The sequence below is a fragment of the Lathamus discolor genome, chromosome 15 (assembly GCF_037157495.1).
Source record: "Lathamus discolor isolate bLatDis1 chromosome 15, bLatDis1.hap1, whole genome shotgun sequence".
Lineage (NCBI taxonomy): Eukaryota > Metazoa > Chordata > Aves > Psittaciformes > Psittacidae > Lathamus > Lathamus discolor.
Genome location: NC_088898.1, coordinates 8,469,966 through 8,490,280, shown reverse-complemented (window position 1 = coordinate 8,490,280; position 20,315 = coordinate 8,469,966). Strand labels below are relative to the sequence as shown.

The window sequence follows — 20,315 nt, the reverse complement described above, 5'->3', positions numbered from 1 at the left end:
TTTGAAAACACATGGCAAAGCCGGCCAGCTTGTAAATGCAATTGTTAGTTTATATACAGAGAAACTCCCTCCTGTTCCTTGCAGAGCCCCAAAGCCAGAGCTTCAATGGGGAGTGTGTACAGGTTTGGGGAGGCAGCACAGCCCAGAGGCACCTGACCTGGGTGAAAGGCTCTGCCTCGTCAGCTGGAAGCAGAATGAGCTGCATGTATTTAAAGCAAAGCTCTACTTTAAAAATTAATGATCTGCAAGGGAGAGAGGAGAAACTGCTTCTCTGTAATGCAGAAAAAGGCCCTGATGACCAGAGCCTGGGTCCCTTTCCAGATGATGTCATCATCAGTCTAAATAATAAATTTTTAATGATGTGGAAAAAAGAGGAGGAGGAAATAAAAGAAAAGAGGGGACTGTGTTCCAATGAGGAGCAAAAGGAGCTGGTGGCAACAGGGTCTGAGGAAAATATATGCTTGGGTGAGGTTTCTGCCCTGTGTAATTAGAATATCCCAAGTGTAGGAGTGTGCTGCAAAAGGAACATTGAAATGCCAGTAATGGACTACCCTGTGTCTTCCCCTGCCACACAGCTGTGTAGGATGGAAAGTTGGGGTCCTGGGATGTAGGAGGCAGAGGAGGCATACTTTAAAGTAAGTGGCTAATAATAGGCAGTTAGGATTAGAAGGGAAAGGGTGGGCTCTCAGAAGCCCAGGGACTGGGGGATATTTTCCCCTCGTAAATAACAGGCCACAAGAGATGTATTCAGATCCATGTTTGGTTGAGACATGCGTGTGGTGTATTACCCATGGAGTGCTCACGCTGGCTCTGTAATGCAGCTGAAATGACTAGCAATCGATCCATGTTTAAATGCACCCAGTTTTGTTTCATATGACCCCCCCTGGAAATGTGTTGCCTTTTACTGTGTGTTGTGAGGGTGAGGAGGGCCCAAGTAGAGCTGGGCAGGGACCAGCATGGGCTGAATGATTTCGTTTCTTCACCCTGACTTTGCGCATTCTCTATGAGATTCCAGCATGAATTTCCACCAACCCCCCCCAAACAACCCATACCTTAGTTAACAGTGGAATTGTGTGGATATCAGAATGTACCTGCTATCGTTATGAGCTGTATGTTAAGTGACCTGGCTTCCAGATTCGATTCAGGGCTTGAGCTCCACTGCGCTGTGCATTCCTGTAGGGATGACCCTCTCCATGAAGAACTTCATGAGCTAAGGAGAGAAGACGGCAGCAATTCCAACCTGGCAGCCTACAGGACTTGGGTGGCCAAAAGCAACAAAATATTCATGTCAAAGCTATGGACCAAAACTGCGTTTCTTGAGTCTCAGTCTTGTATTTTCTTGACTAAATGTATTAACCCAAATCACCCTTTTCATGGACCTCAGCTACCTGAGCATCAGGCCCTGAAAGGAACAGATGTGTTTCCTGGGGTTTGGGGTTTGTAATGGGAGATACCAATGGTTTTAATACCCAAATCTACACCTTCTCAACCTGTGAGGGTCAGATTTATGTCATGTTTTGTAGTGGGCTGATTCTAATACCTTTGTAGTGAGACAGATTTACTGGAGGTGTCAAGACTGATTTGGTGTAGAAGTCAATACCTCAGCCTGCCCATGCCATAAGGAAGAAAGGCTTGGGTGTTTAGTGCTGGAAATGTTTTATTCTTGCTCTGCTGTACAAACCTTGTGTGGCCTTTCTAAACCAACCTCTATTATGCCCCAGTTTCTCATGAGTTAAATAGGAATAACAGTGAGAGTGGAGTGAATGAAGCTGGTGAAATAAGGAGGCTTCTGACCAGGAAAAGATAAGTCTTTGCTAGGCCTTATTATTTTATTTAGAAGAATTCTTTCCTTCTTGCTGTTTTCATTGCTTCCTAAATAGTCATTTTAATCCTTTCAGTTTTCATGGTATCATAGAATCCCAGGTTGGAAGGGACCTTGAGGATCATCTGGTCCAACTTTCTTGGACTAGATGTCCTTGCACCCTGTCCTGCTGCATCTTACAAGTGTCCAACATTTGGGAACCCACCATTTCTGTGGGGAGGTCATTCCAATGGCTGGCTGATCTCAGTGGGAAAAATATTTCCCTGTGTGTCCAACAAGAACCTCTCCACGAGTAACTTGTGTCCACCACCCTTCATTCTTCCCATATGACTCCATGTAAAAAGGCAGTTGCCATCTGTCTTTTTCTCCATCATACTTTAAACACGGATAGACTTTTGTTCTGGTACACAAAGTCACACCCTTCAGCTTAGTGGGTCATTTGGTGTCTTTCCATTTTACTGTTCCCATTCCCTCAGCAGGGAAAAAGGCACCTTGGAAAGTATTGGTTGGGTTTGAGGGTGACATTCACAGACCCAAAATAGATGCTGAAGTCAGCAAATTCGACGTGTCTTTCTGCATTTACCTGGTGATAATGCAGAGGAACGCAACAAATGTTGAGTCTTGACTGTCAAATACTTTTGCCTGCCCTGGGTCCCCTGTGAGAATTGCTGATGCTGCTGCACTCACAGATGGGTTTCTCTTTTCTGCTGGCCAGGCAGGAGAGGACCAAACAGGACTCAAATCTCACTGATACATCCTTTGTATTCCCATCTAACTTCCAGCACTGTAAATGATACATGGAGCCTTGTCCGGGCTAAAGTCACTGTCATCCATCTGGGACTGCTACAGTCTAAACCACAACTCACATTTCACTGGTCTAATGCAGACACTTATGGACCTCTGTGTGCTGTGTTTTTATGTTGCCTGTTTTGGTTGTTCTTTATGAGTGAGGAGCATAGAGGGTAAACATGTGTCTGTCTCTGCAGGGTGACAGAGTCAGTTGGTGAACAAGATGAGCAGTTTGGACCGAGAAAGGACACCGAGTTGTGAGTGAAAACTCACAGTACAACCTGACCCTCTGTGGTGGAAGCACATAATGCTGCTGAGAGGACTGGAGTCTCCTCACTGTTCCTTGCGTGTGTTGCACCGGCTGCAGTGGAGTTTTCTTGCCAGCATACTGGATGTAGAGTGGGAGCAAAAGTGGTGGAGTTGCCAGGGGCTGTCTGGATGGGATGCATGTGCAGAGGAAGCAGAGCCATCACGCCAGCTACTTGGCAGTGGAGAAACCCGTCTGCAGAAACCAGGCCTCCTCTGAAATGTGAGTTATACCATTTCTCAATACTGAAATGACTGGGAGGCCAGTGATTCATTCTGGGTTAATGTAAAGGTACCAGAGGGGCTAATATAAGCGAAGAAAACTGATACTGGCTTTGCAGTGTTTGTGGTGCAGAAATGTGTACAAATGTTTCCCAGGGAAAAAGTGGAACAATCTGATGCAATATTAAAAACCAAAAAATACCCACCCAACAACAAACAAACAGCCATGGAGATGTAAGGGCTGGAAACAACGTTTGGGTATCTGTAAACCAGCCCAAAGTGCACAGGTATTTGCTTACTGCTATAACATTTCACTGCACAGAAAGGGCCCTTGTGAGGTGGTGGAAATTGTATGTGAAACGTTTGCTTGGATTGTAGCGCTCTGATTATTGTGTTGAAAACACTTTGGTGTGTATCCATGGGAGTTACATGAGGGGCAGACTTTGACCCTTTGGGATAAATACTCTGGGGAAATTAAAACTAGCTATAAAAGCTATATATAGTTGAAAAGGCTAGGGTAATGTTTTATATGGTATGAGCCATGTTCTATTCTTTACAGAAACCCCTATCTGTAAAAAAGCAATTAGAAATGCTTCCCTGAAAAAAAGGCAATTGAAGGCAGTGAATGAACTGCAGGAATTGTACAGCTTCCAGAAAATGGTGGTAGTGAAGCATTTGTGGGATCCATAAAGTCACCATAAATTCCTAACTGAATATGGATTCACTCTCCAACTCTAAAACCACAAGATTTATTTCCTGCTGGCAGGGGAGGTGATGTTGGCGGAGCTGGATGTGCCTGGAGCGTGCCAGCAGGTGGTGAAAGCACCAGTACCTTCCCCAGTGTGTCATGTTCCCACCAGCACCTTCATCAGCCACGCTCTCTCAAGATGAAAAGACAGGAGTGGGGTTGTTTTTTTGTTGAAGGCCTGTCTGTGCTTTCAGCACATGTAATTGTATCTGGGGAGGAAGTTTACCAGCACGCAACATGTCCTGTTGGAAAAGAAGGATAAGGTAGTGGGTACACTACTGGTTTCACTCAGGAAGATCTAGTTTTGGCTCAAGCACTGACTTTGAAGTTGCACGAGCTCTGCGTGTGTGGTGGGGATGCTGCTGGAGATACATGTGTTTTGTGGTACAGACCTAAACAATGTGGTCAAAGCTCTTTTGTTTCCTTTCCGTGACAGTTGTTCCCCAGACTGCAGATGTTTCATGGACACGAGCTTGTAGGAGGTGTTCCTGGGGATGGTAGATGGGTTTGTTGGCTATTATTCCCTCTGTGTGTATTCCCATTAATCTGTTCCTCTGGGTTCTGGTTCCAGTGCAGTTCACCTTCAATCCCCCTCTTTTATCCATGTTGTGTTTCTGCTGCTGAACATGAGGTGGACACCACCTCCAGCTGCCAAAACCTGTAGTCACTGACTGCCTGCAAGAGTGATGGAAATACACGTATTAATGTGGATTTGGGGTGGGAAAACAGGGGGATAAGTCACAACTTCAGGTGGGGTAGAGTAAGACAGGGAGATCTGGACCAACAGTTGCTATACAGGGAGGGAGAAGTGTGTGGCTGCAGAAATGTGTGGCTATTTGACTATGTCGCCTTCTGAAGTCATCTGCATGGCTTCGTAAATGTGATTGCATTCATTTAGTGTATCTTCAGGAGTCTTTTTACAACCACAGGAGCTAGGAATGCCTTTGGTTGTTGTTGCTGTTTGAAATGGAAGCTGATGTTCTGGAGCACAAGTCAGCAGGAAGAGAGGGGTGGTTTATTGGCTGTTTTGGTGGGGCCTGGAGAATAATTCTGCCTTTCTCCTGCCTTTTGTCTATTCAGACTGTAAATTCGTTGAAGCAAGGACTGCTTTCTACTGTGTGTCTTTATAGCACTTGCTGCAATGGATCTGAGCTCTCTGCTACGTCCCTTAAGGCTTAACAAAATAGAAATTAGGGTAATGGTATAATAAATGTTAAATGGCTGTGGGGGTGGTTTATTTACATGAATTATCACCCTAAAAAAAAAAAAAAAAAAAAAAAACAGAAAAAGTGAGTTTTACCTTTGCGGCAGAAACTGCATTACAGAATGGTGTTGAGAAGACAGCGCAGTCCTACAGTGGTTGTGCCCTGTTTTGATGGAGAGGATGAGATGGTTTCTTATACAGCCTCCTTGTACCTAAAGGGGCTGCAGGAAACCTGGAGAGGGGCTTGGGACAAGGGCCTGTAGGGACAGGCCAAGGGGAATGGCTTGAACCTGCCCGAGGGGAGACTGAGCTGAGCTCTTAGGCAGAAGCTCTTCCCTGTGAGGGTGCTGAGGCGCTGGCACAGGGTGCCCAGAGAAGCTGTGGCTGCCCCATCCCTGGCAGTGCTCAAGGCCAGGTTGGACACAGGGGCTTGGAGCAAGCTGCTCCAGTGGAAGGGGTCCCTGCCCGTGGCAGGGGTTGGAACTGGATGGGCTTTAATCCCTTTCAAATCAGACCAGTCTGGAATTCTATGGTGGCTTCAGACTTCCTGTACCCAAAACCTCTCTAAGCTGAGTTTGCTGCTAGCAGTGGGAAATTGCTCCCGGTAATTCCTTTCCACAGATGTCAGTGATAGCTTTGTATTGCACAATGCCTTGGGCAGAGCTTCAACACCCAGGGATATATCCTGGAAAGATAAAATAATTTCTCCCTCCTTCAGCTCCTGCACAGAGGGATCTTCAACACGCTCCCTGTCTGTTTTGTTAAGAGAAAATGTCATTTAGCTGGACAGATATAACAGTGTAACAGAGCTGCAGCAAGCCAGATGTGGGGCCATGCTGGTGTAGTATTTGTCTTTCCTTCATTACGTGTTGCAAGGAAGACCACAAATAGGAAGACCTTGGGATCCAGGCTGTTGTGCATGTGTAGGAGCTCAGGAAAGAGGTGTTGAATAGCGAGATTCTTCAGAAATCCAAAGATTTGCTCATCTATATTAGTGAAAAACAGTAATCTTAATCCCACTCAGTTTCTGCCGAATCCAAGCCCTCGCCAGTAGCCTGCTGCTGGTAAACCTACAGCCTATCATCTGCCTCCTTTTAGGTGCTTACCTGTGGGTCCATCCACAGTTCAAGCTGGTGGAAAACTGGTCTCTAGCTCTTGTTTTTAGTGTAGCAGCAGCAAAACTCTCTATTGCTCAGATACTGGAAGCCTTCATCAAAGTCAGTGGCCAGTCTGTCTGTCAGCCAGTGCTGCCCTGCCTGCTCTGGGGAGACCTGCCAGCCGTGTTGTCAGGTCAGCTGGAGACATCGTGCTTCAGGCTTTGCAGTGTGAAGCAGCCCTGAGGCTGGCAAATTTTACTACCACCTATTTACCTATTTACTACAAACCTGTTTGCAGGTTGCTCAGTGCAGGGATGTGGCGCACATTCCATATCCCTGTGTACTCCTTGATAGTTCTTGGAGGCCAGAATACCCCAGCTGTATTCTAGCACTGTTTGAGGCAAGCATTTGAATACCTGTCTCTCTGAAGCATCCGCTTCTGTGATAGATCACCCTTGTTTTTCCACGTTCAGAGCAGACAGCAATGCTCAGACACACCAGAGAGCCTCACTCCAAACTTAGAGCAGTGTAAGAGAGCCAAGCTGAGGCCAGTGGTCTGTCAGCAGCTAGTCCAGCTCGGGAGGAGGCAGGAACAGGATTTGCTGTCAGCTTCGTGCCAGTGACAGCACCGCGATGTTTCTTGCTCTAGATTAATGTGGGAGAAGGTCCTTGCCGACAACCCCTGCAAAACAGTTCAGCTTCAAGTGGAATTACAGTGGTCCTTTTAGATAAGTATATTTTTGCCAGCTGATCCCCAACAGCACTCCCAGTGGTGGGGAAAGCTGAAACTATTACTGTAAATACAAAAGGGAAGACATACTTGGCATCCCTTTACATTTGAGCTGGCTCAGAAGAACGTCTGCGTAGCTGTTCCACTGCCAAGATGGATTGTAGTCAGATAGTACACATTGCAAAGGAACCAGAGCACACACTGAGATCTGTTGGGGTTTTTTTAACAATAGTTTATTTGTGTTTCAAAGGGATAGTTACAGGAATCCAGATCAATATGCTTGTCCAGAACTGTGCCTTCCTATTTTAAGGCCTGGATGAATAGGAGGTTACTTGAGTTCACATGCATATTGAGGGATCGGGGCCGGCGGTATTGCAGCCTCTCAGGCTTGTTACTTTTCCTTTTGAAAATGAACGTGAAAGAGCTGCAGGACTGAAGTTGCCATTGTTCTGGTTCGGGGAGGTTTATTTTTCCCCAACAAAGTCCATGTGGTGTTGCCCATTGTGAGGCTCTTTATGGACAGCGAGGTCGTGTCTCAAAAGGAGAAGGGAGCACTCCCTATCCAAGGTGTTTAAATAGACTTTGGTTGAACCATTTTCCATGCGTGTCCTGAGAACGTTAAGGTTTGGACCGAATCAAACCCTTCTGAAAGGGAAGGAAGATTGTGTCTTTCAGTTAAATGTTCAGATTTTCTAAATGGAAGATGATAACACTGCGACTTTGCTTTGATAAAAGTAATGGTCAGTGTTTCCCAATCCTCAGTTTGGAAATCATCTGTATATTTCACGGTTTCAGCACTGTATCCCACCTGTTGGGACCAGAAAAAGTTGGATTTGGTTGCATGGGACCAAAAAAAAAAAGATGTCTGGTTGGTTCTGTTTGTGACATCTTTTGAAATGCTGTTTGAGACACTAAGTGCTCAAGAATTAGACTTGTAATTTCTTAGAAAATCTTGGTTGATGACCTGGTTTCTCTCTGCTGATCTTTATATTTTTAAGGCACACAGGCAAAACAGGAGTTTGAATAGACATGGATACTTAGATGTTTAGGGTAAGAGTAAGATCTTTTCCTCTATCAAATTTTAAGCCCTGATTTATAGCAAGTGATAGACTTGTGAAAGCTTTGAACAGGAGTGTACCACTGCAGCACTTGGGCTTTTAGGGCAAAATTGTCCATTACTTGAGCATTTACGGTATTCAGCTGATGATGGATTGTGCTGCTCATGCTTTGAATGGTGCCACTGCATTTTTTGTGGAGTGTAGACTCAACAAAGTATATCAGCAGATGGATCCAGTTTCTTCTGAGTTTCAACCTATGACAACTCTCTCAACACACACTGGTCTCCGTTGATCCAAGGGGCTATCTTGACGGGCGCGTTCCAGCACAGCAGTGCTTCAGAGTTCAGATTCCGGTGTCATCTGGCACATTTCTGATGTCTCTGGCTTTAGTGATGACATCCTGTTACATGAAGAATTTTGGCTGGTGCATGGTGTTCTCCTTTGAGCTGTTTTGCATAGCTGAGGAAGACACCATCCTGCCTGCATCAGTGTAATTTGCAGCAGTGTGTCTGGTCTTTGCTGAGAGAAGAGCTTCTTTCATCTTGGCTTATTTTTATCCATCTTTTTATTCCTTCCACTGTGTGTTTGTGCAGTCACCCAGTGCGGAAGATGGGGCAGTCACTGGTAGTGGCACTGTTGGAGGAGCAATAAGCACAATGGCTGTCCCAGTGGAAGGCAAGAGAAAGAGTTGTGGTTCAGCAGGGATTTCACAGCCCTTCACTCTTAATCACATTAGAAGGTGAATGATTCGGAAGGCTCTGAAAAGGATGTGGGACATCATCTTCTGTTTGCCACTGATTTTGTTGGTTTGTTTTTACCTGAGCTGATGGGATGAGGGAAAACTCTTCCTGGACACCCCGGCACTACGAGGGGAAGAAATTGGTTTTACAGCCTTTAAGGCAAGATTTCCATAAATACATGAATTAGGAACCAGGTGTAATTGCAGGGAATGTTTTGAGAGCAGAGCTCTTCCCAGACCCAGGCCCCTTTAAAAAGCAATGTTCAGCATGTTTCTGGCCCCGCAGAATGACGGGACTAGTCCGCCACTGCTGTGATGAGAGGGACTATGAGAGTACAGTCCAGAAGACTCTTGCACAATCCTTCCTGGCGCTGGCTAGGACTTGAAGTCCCTTGTTGTCCTGAGCACAGTAGAAAACTCTGCACGCTGACATTGCCTTGCAGATAACTGGCTGGGAATGGATTTCTTCAGGGCTTACACTCCACCTCCACCCACACTTGCAGTCCCAGAGTCACCAAAGAAAGTTTAAAAATATTCTGCCAAGTGTTTGCTCAGTGAATTTTTGAAGCCTTTTTTCTGTTTAACCCCTGTTTTGATTCTTGGTTTTGTTTTGTCTGTCATCCCTTCAGAAAGATTTCCCTTCTGGGAGATGATCCATAGGAGCTGGATGTGTAGGAGACTCATACAGAGACTGCCTTAGCAGTAGTCACCTTGCAAGTACTCCCATGCAATTTTTTTCTCTGCACACATTGGTGATCTGGGAGTTTTATTTAGCACTTTTTGATGGGAATCAAATCAGGGTTGGATTTTAGCATCTCTTGTAGAGAGGGAATGCACAACACAGACTGCATTGCAGGGGAAAACACCCAGCACATCATGTGCCTGCTCACTCCAGGTTCTTCACTTGGTTCTTACGTTCCTTGAGTCGAGGGACTAACCTCTATTTGCTCCTGTTGAGAAGCGAAGTCATTCAGCCAGAGGGATGACTAAGAGTCAGAGGAGTTCTTGTTTTGGCATAGCAAGAGTTATGCTTTGCACAGCTTTCGGAAGAAACAGTGGGTTTCCATGTTTATCATCTCTGCAGCATGGTGCCATGAAATCCATATGCCAAGTCTGCCTACACTTCCAGTTGAAGAGTAGAAGAGTGGAGGGTACAGCTTCCAGTGCAGCCCAAGTCACTTAATCAATGCCCCACCTTCAGGGGCTGAGAAACTTGGGACATGCTTCAAGGTCAGGCTGGAGAGTTCCTGGAGCAACCTGGTCTAGTGGAAGTTGTCCCTGACCATGGCAGGGGGTTGGAACTTTCAGGTTCCTTTAAGGTCCCTTTCAACCCTGAGCATTCTGATATCAGCTCCCGTTGGCTCTTGGATGTAGAGGATCACAGTCTGTCCCAGCAGTGGTCCCCCCACCACCAGAGTGGCGGAAATACAATAACTTTGATGTACAGTCAGCATTTCTCTTAGGAAGTTTATAACCTGTTCATTTATCAAGAATTTCAATGTGTGCACGGCTGGAGAGGAATCAAAGCAGCAGATTTATTCCTTTAGGAGGTGGGTTAATCCTGTTTCAGCAGTTCCTCGGCAGGGGTAGGTACAGGAGAGCTGTTTCTGTACATCCAAAGCAGCAGCACACTGTGAGGTGCATTCAGAGGAGTTTCACCTCAGCACGTGTGGCTTCCTTAGCAGCTCTGCTCTTCAGCATCCCAGGAGAACCCCCAAACAAATTACCAATTACACTTTGTGCTTTAATTAAACAGCAAGGTGGGCATATGCTCCAGCGGCGCTGTGAGCCACAGCGTTAAATAATGTTTTCAATGAGTCAGCAAACCGGGGCACTGCTTGCTGCTTTTCTTTACATGTTGGTGATTCCCCTGTGAACAGTGGGCTTGGTATCCTCCTAACCTGCCCCAAGAGAGGTTCTGAGTCTTGGGGATGGTGTGAAGAGCCTTGAGTACCTGTTGAAGTCAGAGGGAGCCCCATGCTGTTAAGGGTTTGCTAGGAGATGCTCAGAATCCTACGGCATCTGAGTCCTGTGTGTAAGACCTGATATTAAAGCAAGGAGCGTATCCAAGATTTGTGCCACAGAGGGAAGCATTGGCAACATGACAGGAGCCCAAAGGTTGTGCTTCATTTACATATGTATTTGCATAATTGCAAATGCATGAGATGCACGTTAATAATCACTCTTGCATCTTTATCATTCTCAATGAGTACAGAGACAATTTCTTGCTCTCTGAGTTCATCAGCAATAAAAACCTGCAGTGTCCTCATTCCGTAATCGCTGGGAATTAGGGACACCTTGGGAGGGACGTGGGTTTTCATTCTCTTGGATGTGCCTGCCCTTAAATCTGTAGTCTGTAAAATGTAACTCTGGACTAGCTCTGGGCAAGAGAAATTACCTGAAGGGAAAAGTTCTTTGACACTTTTGTACTAGTGGGGATACTTTAAGGACCTAGAAAAGCTGGCACTTGGATCCCATTGAATTTCACTGGATGTTCCACTGCCTCTTGCTCTGTCCAAAGCCTCAGCAAAACCCTATGGGGCATGACCAAAGATGAGCATAATTCTTTTTGTGTGTTCTGTGTAAGGTCTTAGAGGAACTGACTTAGTGTGGTGTGTAGGATGAAGCTGGTTGCTCTAGATGTACAGTCAGATACTGTCTCTGCCACAAAGACTTCTCAAGTAGGCAGAATATAAAAGGACTGGAAGAGGGAATGCAGAATCAGAGGTTTGCATACCAGAAAAAGATCAGTTTGTCTTTTTGTACCCTTATCAGCTAAAATTCTCTCATTCTCAAGCTCGTATTAGCTTTCCAGAGTCGTTCCTTCTGACACCACTGTGATGGCATTATTTAATCGCTGAAAATTGCAGTGGTTTTAGGATGGAGAGTGATGAGATTTCTGCAAGTAATTAAGGGATGCAGTTGTCTGTTGCAGGAGGGACCTGACTGTGATGGCCTTGATTTGATGGACCAGTGCTGTGTTCCAGCCTGGAAAGTCTGGGCTTTGCTCATGTTCTTCTTCAATGTTTTTGTTGCAGTTGGCCTGAAAATGAGAACTCAATTCAACAGAAAACATTTTTTGACTTTCTAATGTTTGTTTTCATTTTTTCTCAGATTTAAAACTTCTAACATTTTTCAGGATGGGGAGGATGGAGGGATATGGTTACCTCCATCTGAAACCATCACTGTCCAGTGGCTTGGATTGAGATGACTCAAATTCAGAGTCTTCTTTATTCAGGCTTTGAGTCAAATCTAGGTGGGTACCTCAGTCATGTTAGAGGACGTTCTGGAATAGATCATGAATCCCATCTTGATCTTCTTTTTAAACAATAGTGTAACTGAAACTCCACGGTGCTTGGGTCAACAAATCAGCATTTTCTCTAAAACCAAATAAATATCAATAGGGATCATAGCTGTTGTTGCTTTGTCTTCTCTGCTGTATGTGAGGTAATTATGGTATATGACTGGAATTGGTAAAGACAGGATAAGGTTATGTATTTTTGCTGCAGCATCTCAGTCTAAAGTCTGTCTTGGGATACCGGCTCTAGAGCTTTCTAAGTGGAAAAGGAAATCTTCATTAATTTGTCTAAGGAAAAAGGAGACAAGCTATTCACAAGCCTTGGTCTGTGTGCTGGGAGCCGTATGGCTTTGCAACGAGCAATGCCATGCTCCAGCCACCTTTGCCTCATCAGCAGGATGGAATTGTTGCTGGTGATTCTGTTCCACTGTCCAGTTTCTCAGGGTTCTGGGAAACTGCTGTGTTTTTCCGTAATTCCCTTTGCGCTTCTATTTCAGCTGTCTTCAAATGTTTCCAAACTTAACACACAGGAGGCTGAGCAGGCATCGATTGCTTTCTCTGAGGCAGAGATCTCACGTTTTTCTTCCATAGGATTTCACTTTACCCTTCAAATAACGTCCGTGCCCTCAGAGTCATTGTGGCTTCTGCACTCACTTTGAAACTGTATTGATCATGTAATTAAAGTGTCTTCTGACCGCCTCAGGAATCTATCAAGATTGAGACCTAGGCTTTCTCAGTTGATTTCTGAAACCTCAATCTGTCCTTCATTTTAATCTGAACTCCCAGTGTGATTCTTGCAGTTACTGACAGATCTTGCAGCCTGTCTTCAACTGTGCGGGATTTAGTCAGCTAAAAGACTCCTAAGTCCTGCACTGTGTTAATTCCAACCTTGTGTTGCAACTGTCTCATTTTTAGTGGTAATAAGTACCAAGGATGACACAGGGAATTGCTGTGCAAACACATGGAAGTATATTCCCTTGGCCTTTGATTTCCAGCAAAGCAACAGGAATGATTCTAGTACTTTTAATTTAAACTGATGCATCTGATGGAATGATGAATGCAATAATCACCATTCACTGCTCAAAGCCATCACTTCTTCACTGTATGTTGGCTGTGAATAATGCCAAAGGTGCTTGCACAGAAAAAAACACTTTGGAAGGATAAATGATGTGGTTCATTTAGTTGATTGACTAAATTAAGTGCTACTACAGAGGGAGTGAATAAAAAGAAACAAGACTGACAAACCATTCAGTCCCTTTAAACCTCTGCAGTATCTTTCTCAGCTGCTACTTCAGAGCCCTTCAGAGCATTATCAATACTTCTAAATTATTGGGATAACTAATAAAATTCCAGCTAAATTGTTTTGGGAAAGAAAGGGTTTTAAAAAGTTGTTTTAAGGAATCAAATACGCACTAGTAACAAAAGGAGGCAAGTCAAGAGTGAATGCGAGTACACTCTGGCAGAGAGCTTCCCAGCTGAGGAATATAATGCAAAAAGCCTATTGGCCAAAAAGGTTTTGTCCAAGACTTCCAAAGTCCAACATTGCCTATAATCATGTCCAATCTCTTGCTGGTCCAAAAGCCAATTTTTCAACTCAATTCCGGCTGAAATTAGAAACCCATGTAGAGATCTCAGATCGGTGCAAAAAGCCTGTTACCGTGCATGCCAGAGATCATTCCTGCTGCAACATTCTGGACCAAGTGCAATTTCTTCTAATAAAAACATTTCTGGCAAAGCTGTACATTAAGAGTTAGTGTAATCGAATCTGGATGTGAGGAAAGCATGCGAACTTGCTTCCAAGTCAGCAAGAGCTAGGCAGGATTTAATCCTCCATGTATTTTTATTATGATATAAAAAGCTGTTATATTGGTATTTTTAATACATTTATCAAAAGGAAACTGCAAATCCAAAGTCACTTCCAAATTTCCCACTGATATAGGAATGAGTAGCTGAGACAATTCTGAAGTGAACTGAGGCAATGGGATTTTGTAATAGGGGTTTAGCTGCCAGGAGACCAGACTCTGAGTTGACTTTTAACCACTTCACACTAGACATCCACAAACATTTTCCCTGGACATTTGCTGTAGCATGAAGCTGATTTTTGTTCTTTTCTCTGTTTGTGCACATTTTTCTGTTGGCTTCTCATGAACATTTGAGCAACCCAGAGGATCTCCTGGGATGACAAAGCCAGTCACCAGCCGTGCACCAGCAGCTCCCACCACAGCCAGCACCACTTACTTAGGGGCCTAAGAATAGGAGGCGGCAGACATTTCTATTAAACCCTGGGTTTTAAAGAGAGCTTGGCTCTCATTTACTCGCCTAAATAAGGTCCAGATTTTCAGAGGAGCTCCATAGATTGCGTGCTGAACACTTGTGAAAATAGAGTCTACGTTTCACATCTACTCTGGGGCTCAAGGCTTTCAGATCGCTGGCCTCAAATTTCTTGTTCTTGGACAAACAAGGAATGTTTGGGGATACCTTGGGGTTGATTCTGCCTTCCTTGCCTTGGGGTTTCCAGTGGTGTGACGCCATCCAGCAAGAGTGCCTGAGCTGGTGTTGACATCCTGTGGGATGCTATGGGAGGAAGTGGTGAGAGGCCTTCGATATGAGAGATGGGCATTTCACTGGCTTCACCATGGATGGCCTTCAGGGTCTTTGACTAAGATTTTCAGGCTCTTTAATGGGTATTTGAGGGTCAAAAGGAAGCACTTCAGCTCTTGAGTCCTAAAACCAAGATACTTTGAAAGGACCTGATCTTGAGGTCTACCTCTGCTCATTAATGCATGTCTCAAAGTAGGCAGTGAGAGTGGAGGCACGTGCAGTCATCGCTCATTTTCCTTCTCACTTGGTATTCTCTGACTTCTTGGTTTGTTTGTTTGCTTTATAAAACTCTTGCTTGCTAGGGATTTGTGAGGACAAATGTATTCATGCTATAAAAAGAATTCGGGAGCTAAGCTAATAGAGGCAGTGTAAATCCCATGTACCGCTTCTGAAGCCCAAGTGAGAGCAGCCTAGAGGCACCTCACCATCTTTTTGCTCCTTCTCAGTTGGATGCTAAACAACCTGTCCTGAAGCCTGGCTGTACTACAGAATCTCTCATCCTGAAACACCCTAAAACTACACAGCAAATAGAGTGCATAAACCATATAAGGGATCATTTTACCCATCTTTAGTAAGCAGCCTTTGTGGGTTTGGAAAGTGCGAGAACAGCAGTGTTATGCAGGAAGCATCATTTTTAATCAGAATGCTTTCATCTGCGCAGTGAAAGTCCCTTGCCAAAAACTCTCTCATCTTTGACCCGTTATGCAGTGATATAATGTGGTTCCTCCTGAGGCATGAGAGATGCTGAGGTCAGCTTTGCCGTGTGGCCTGAATTGCTGATATTAAAGAGGATTAATTGGCATTTCTACTACCTGGTACAGTTAATAAGACAGCATCCAGATCAACTGCCTAGAGCCCTGTAAAATGATCATAAGGAGAATACAGTTCTTTAATAGCAATAAAAGTATAATAAGGTCCTTTAAATAGAGTAACAAAAGTTGAACACTAAACGCTATATAGTATTAGAGGGGTTTTTTTAAGCCCATAACAAGGAGATCCTTTGGCGCACAAGTACAAAATCAAATTTAACAAGTGGGTTAAGTAAGCAATTAGAAATGGGGATTTTAAACTTCTTTCCAATCTCAAACTGCTCTGATTTAGCACAAGCGGAGATCTGCCTTGAGTATAGCAAACCCTCCCTGCTGACAACCATACCTGCACACTGGTGTTACTGGAGAGACTGGCATTTTTAGAAGAAGATTGAAGATCTAATTCTCATGGTGGGTCAGATTCCCCAGAATGACCCTTTCTTCTGCGATAGCCTTGTGTTGAATGGATGAATGCTCGCCCAGGATGCTGGAGACCTGGATTCAGTTTTCTGCCTGGGAGAATTCAGACTGAAATCTCCTCCTATCCACAGAGATCTCTGTCCAGGCAGCTAGCTGTTCTGCACTGGGTGCATTTTCCAGTACTGCGGTTAGTTTTACTTGTCACTTAGTAAGAATGCAGGAGTCACCGGATGAGAAGGGAAAAAACAATCTTAGTCCATGTAAGAGTGCCTGTGTCAGTGGTAGGAGACCTTAATTCCAGCTGTAACTCCAAGCGTGTTTAAGGGTTTTTCATGGAACAGCTAAGCTAGCTAAGGAGCAAAACCAGAGGAGGTTGGGAAGCTCAAAGGAGCTGAACGAGGTGCCTTTAGGGTTGGTGGAAGTTTTCAGGTTGCCATTTTGAGTATAGGAATCTAAATTGAGAATCTAAGTCTGAAGATCCAAGTTCTATTTTGGCCTCATCTTGATGCACTCTCACAAAAAATTATCTTTATCTTAAAATATGTGTATACACCAAGCAACAGGCATATTTTCTGTTGGATGAACTCTCCCAGGAAATCATAGTATCTTTCTAGCTCAGCCACCGGGGTTTTACTGGCAAACTGCATGTCAATGTGTGAGGTCCTTAGATGCTGTATGTTGGAGGAGCTCCATGACTGATACTGCTGGTATTCACATTTGCATCAGTGCCATTGGAAGAATCTGGTCACTTATAGCCATAAAGAAGACAAGCTGTCCTATCTGCTTGTCTAACTGATGAATCTGTTGCAGACGTCCTTAAAATAAGGTGGGATTTTTAAGCCATTCTCTTCAAGTGTTGTTACAAGAGGGATTTTAGAGGGATTTTGCAAAGCTGGGCTGGTATGTTGCCATCCCTGGCAATTCTTTGTTGATAATGGACTCCATCACCTTTCAAGTCTCTGTTTCTGTAATTATTGGAAATGTCACAGATGGTAACTGACCGACAAAGTAAAGACAACCAACTGTTCGGAGGAGTGCAGTGTTTCAGCCACTTTTTGCTTTGCCATTTCCATATAGCATCTGTCTTGCTCAGGAGCATGTCCTGGTTTAACTCTCCGCTCAACAGCAGTGGAGCAGCCAGCACTAGACATGTCCCTTTTCATTCTCCTTTGTATGACCGAATATTTCCCTTCAGCTATTTTATTTCTTACAAAGAAACTTTTATCTGTAGCCACATGTGCAAAACTCTCAAATGGGCTGTTTCAAATCTAGTCAAGGTCATTGAAAAAAGATATTTTTAAAGTGGCTAGGGCTCTTAAAAGTCCTTTTGGATTCCCCAGAAGCAAGAAAGCAGCATTTACCCTGTAAGCCTTATAGATCAAGGACTTTGAGTATCTTTCAACATCCTAAAGCCCGTGCAGACTTTAAACTGGTATTCCCAGCTCATTTGCCAAAAGAAGAGGAGGAAAATGAAATGAGCTAAAAGCTTTTGCCTTGAGTTCTGGTGCAACGGGCCTTCTGAAGTCTGGAGTCAGAATTGTTTCAATCTATGTAAATATCGGGAAATTAAATTCCATATGTCCCATGCCAGATGCTCCCAGCTGCTGCTGCTGTGTGGGGAACAGCAAGGAGACAGTTTAACCCTGTTAGGCTGGGGAGCGGGGGGAGAGAATAAGAATAGAAGGGGTGGGAGGGGGTTGGATTGTCATTTTAGGGTCAGGAGGGTAATGTGCACAAGTGCCTATGCCAGTGAGCTGACAAGCCAAATCACCGGACAGTTGTAAGTGGGAGACCCCAATGAGAGCGTCACGGGACTTGCGTGAGAGCTTGACTCTAATGCATGTTGTTTGTTTCAAAGCATATAGAAATTGTGTGCAGATGGGAAGCAGTCAGGTTTGGACCGTGAGTGGCTCAAGTGGGTAAATCTGTCTTTGCTGTAGCCTGGGAAAACCAGCCCAGAGTAGAGAATGGCCATCGCTGAACCAGCCATTGTCAGTGACTGCCCGGTGACTTTGCTGCTCTATCCCTGTGCTGGGCCATAGCCCAGCATTGCCCTTGGTCATCACCCTGGCTCAAGCCTTGTGGTGGGGCCCCACTGATGTCTTAAGGCAGGCTCAGAGCTCTATTTAATAGGTTTGTTATTTATATCGCGAGCCGTGCGCTGTGGAAGGGAAAGCAGCGGAGCGATGCAACCACAATTTGAAATGACCTGTTCCTTAAAAAAGCACACACGCCCTAATGAAACCAGAGAGTTAGGAATCCTCGTGGAAACTCCAGCTGCCTAAAAATAGGCAGTGTCCCTCTTGTGTCCACACGGATCCGTGTCCTTGCTCCCGGCCTGCCTGGAGGTGGGTGGAAGTGTCGCCAGCCTGGCTTGGAGCAGCCCTTTGCCTGCCCCAACCCACGCTCCTGCTTCCCTCCTCCTTCTTATATCCCTGTTTTTTTCTATCCTGGTGACAAGTGGAACGCGCTCCTTGTGGCTTGCCCCGACCTCGCTGCAGACGTTCAGTAAACACGAGGGAAGCCGGAGCCCCGTGGCCGGGCTGAGGAGGGCCCCGGTGGTTACTCAGCATTTACTGTCTGAGGAGGTGAGAGTTACTGTGGAAAAACCCTGCAGCTTTATTGTTCTAACCTTTATTTAAACATAGAATCTATAACCTGTTTTTCCAGCGAATTTAAAATAGCGGGTTTTGTGCTTGCAAAACCAACCCCATCCAGCTTCTGAGGGATCGCATCCTTATGTATTATTTTATGGAGCCGAGAGAAGAGGGTGGAAATAGCTGCGATAGCCGACAGCAGCGTGTTGAATAAACCCGTGTGCGTGCACATGTCTGGGGAGAGGAGGTCGGCTGCCAACAGCCTGCTAAAGCCTGTTCCTGCTTTAACATTAGTCCAGCATCCTCCTGCCATATCACCCCAGCACGAAGGGCTCGGAGTGCCAAGTAAAGCCACCATGTCCCCACACAGTGCCCACAAGAAGGGCTTGGGTGGGTGCCCTCACCCCCTTGCCAGCCTGGAAGAATTGTTGGTAAACTTCACTAGTGGAGGGGTATCATTAGAAGGGCTGTTTTCTAGTGGCATGCCTGGAAAAAGAAGGGGATGTGTGTGGGGAGAGGGTATCAAATAAGAGTAGGTTTCCTTGGTGCTGCTGGAGCTGCTTACTCTGGTGTGGTTGTGCTGCTCTGCAGTGGGGTTTGCCTGGTTTTGGGACACAGGGACCTCAGTACTGCTGCCCCATCCAGGATGGGCACCAGTGTTTTGGTTTCTTGGGTGTCACAGGAAACATAGAATCCCGGACTGGTTTGTGTTGAAAGGGACCTTAAAGCTCATCCAGCTCCAGCCCCTGCCATGGGCAGGGACCCCTTCCACTGGAGCAGCTTGCTCCAAGCCCCTGTGTCCAACCTGGCCTTGAGCACTGCCAGGGATGGGGCAGCCACAGCTTCTCTGGGCTGAAGTGTCTTGAATTCCCTGTGGATGTCTTGGGCCTTGGGTAGCTTGTGTTGTTCTTTGCTGACCTGTGGGTCTGTGTGGGCAAGACAGAAACTGCAGTGCCCAGGGGCTACATATTCGCTGTTTCCTGTGTGGTTCTTTCTGCCCCCTTCTCACACTGAGTGCTTGGTTCTGCAGAAGGCATGATATTTTTCCTCTTGAAAGTATGTATTTTAGGGTCTTAAACTGTATTAAAGCAGTAAAGTTGTGCATGTGGATATGCCAGCAGGGTCTCAGCGGATGCACTTGTCACTCATGTATCTGTTTCCTTGATGCTTCCCTCCCTTCTCTCTGTCAGGTGCTTCCCTGGTGTCACAGGATTTAATACTCAATTCCCTGCATTTTTGAATGAACTCAAAGTGTTTGACAGGCATGGCTGAAAGATCCAGGGCTAGGATGTATAAAGTTAATGTAAGTATCAGAAGTTGTTTGCCAAATCAAAACATATTGAAGATGGTGGGTGGGTGTGCATCCATCTCATAACAGTGGGATTTGGGAAGGTAAGGTGTGTTTAAGGGGAAGTTTTGCACTGTTTCAGTTTAAAAAGGAATTATCTTACATAGAGTTGGTTATGTCAAGGTGACACTGTAGTGACACTTGTAGTGACACTGTCCATTGGTTCTTCACAGTGATCTGGGTGGATATGAAACCCATAATCCTCCGTGTCAACCCAGTGTTTTATATGGTAATAATTGTCTTAGTGTAAAATTGCAAAGGAATTGTTTGTATTTCTTCTTTTTTGACCCCCACCCAGGGAAAAGAAGGACCCAGTGGTCTTTTGCCAGCCCGTTTGAGGGGCCAAGTTGAGGCTGAGTGTTGTTCATGTTTACTATTCATTAAACAACTTGGCTTGCATATTAAGGCACTTAAGTCTCTTCAGTGCTCCCAGAATAAACTCCCAAACCGTTTCAAATGAGGACCACAGCAGCAGGTCTTAATCAGTGACTCAACCAATATCTTCTGGTACAAATTCTTAGATCAGT

At 45.1% G+C, this 20,315-nt stretch overlaps 1 long non-coding RNA gene across 1 annotated transcript in view; it reads left to right on the top strand.

Annotated features, from left to right (window-relative positions):
- LOC136022381 (uncharacterized) overlaps positions 1-19,709 on the top strand; it is a 148,540-nt gene extending 128,831 nt beyond the window's left edge. The window contains exons 3-4 of the long non-coding RNA XR_010616145.1: positions 2,809-3,140; positions 19,631-19,709. This is a non-coding gene — a long non-coding RNA (uncharacterized LOC136022381). The remainder of the gene's footprint in view (positions 1-2,808; positions 3,141-19,630) is intronic.
- Positions 19,710-20,315: the final 606 nt, after the last annotated feature.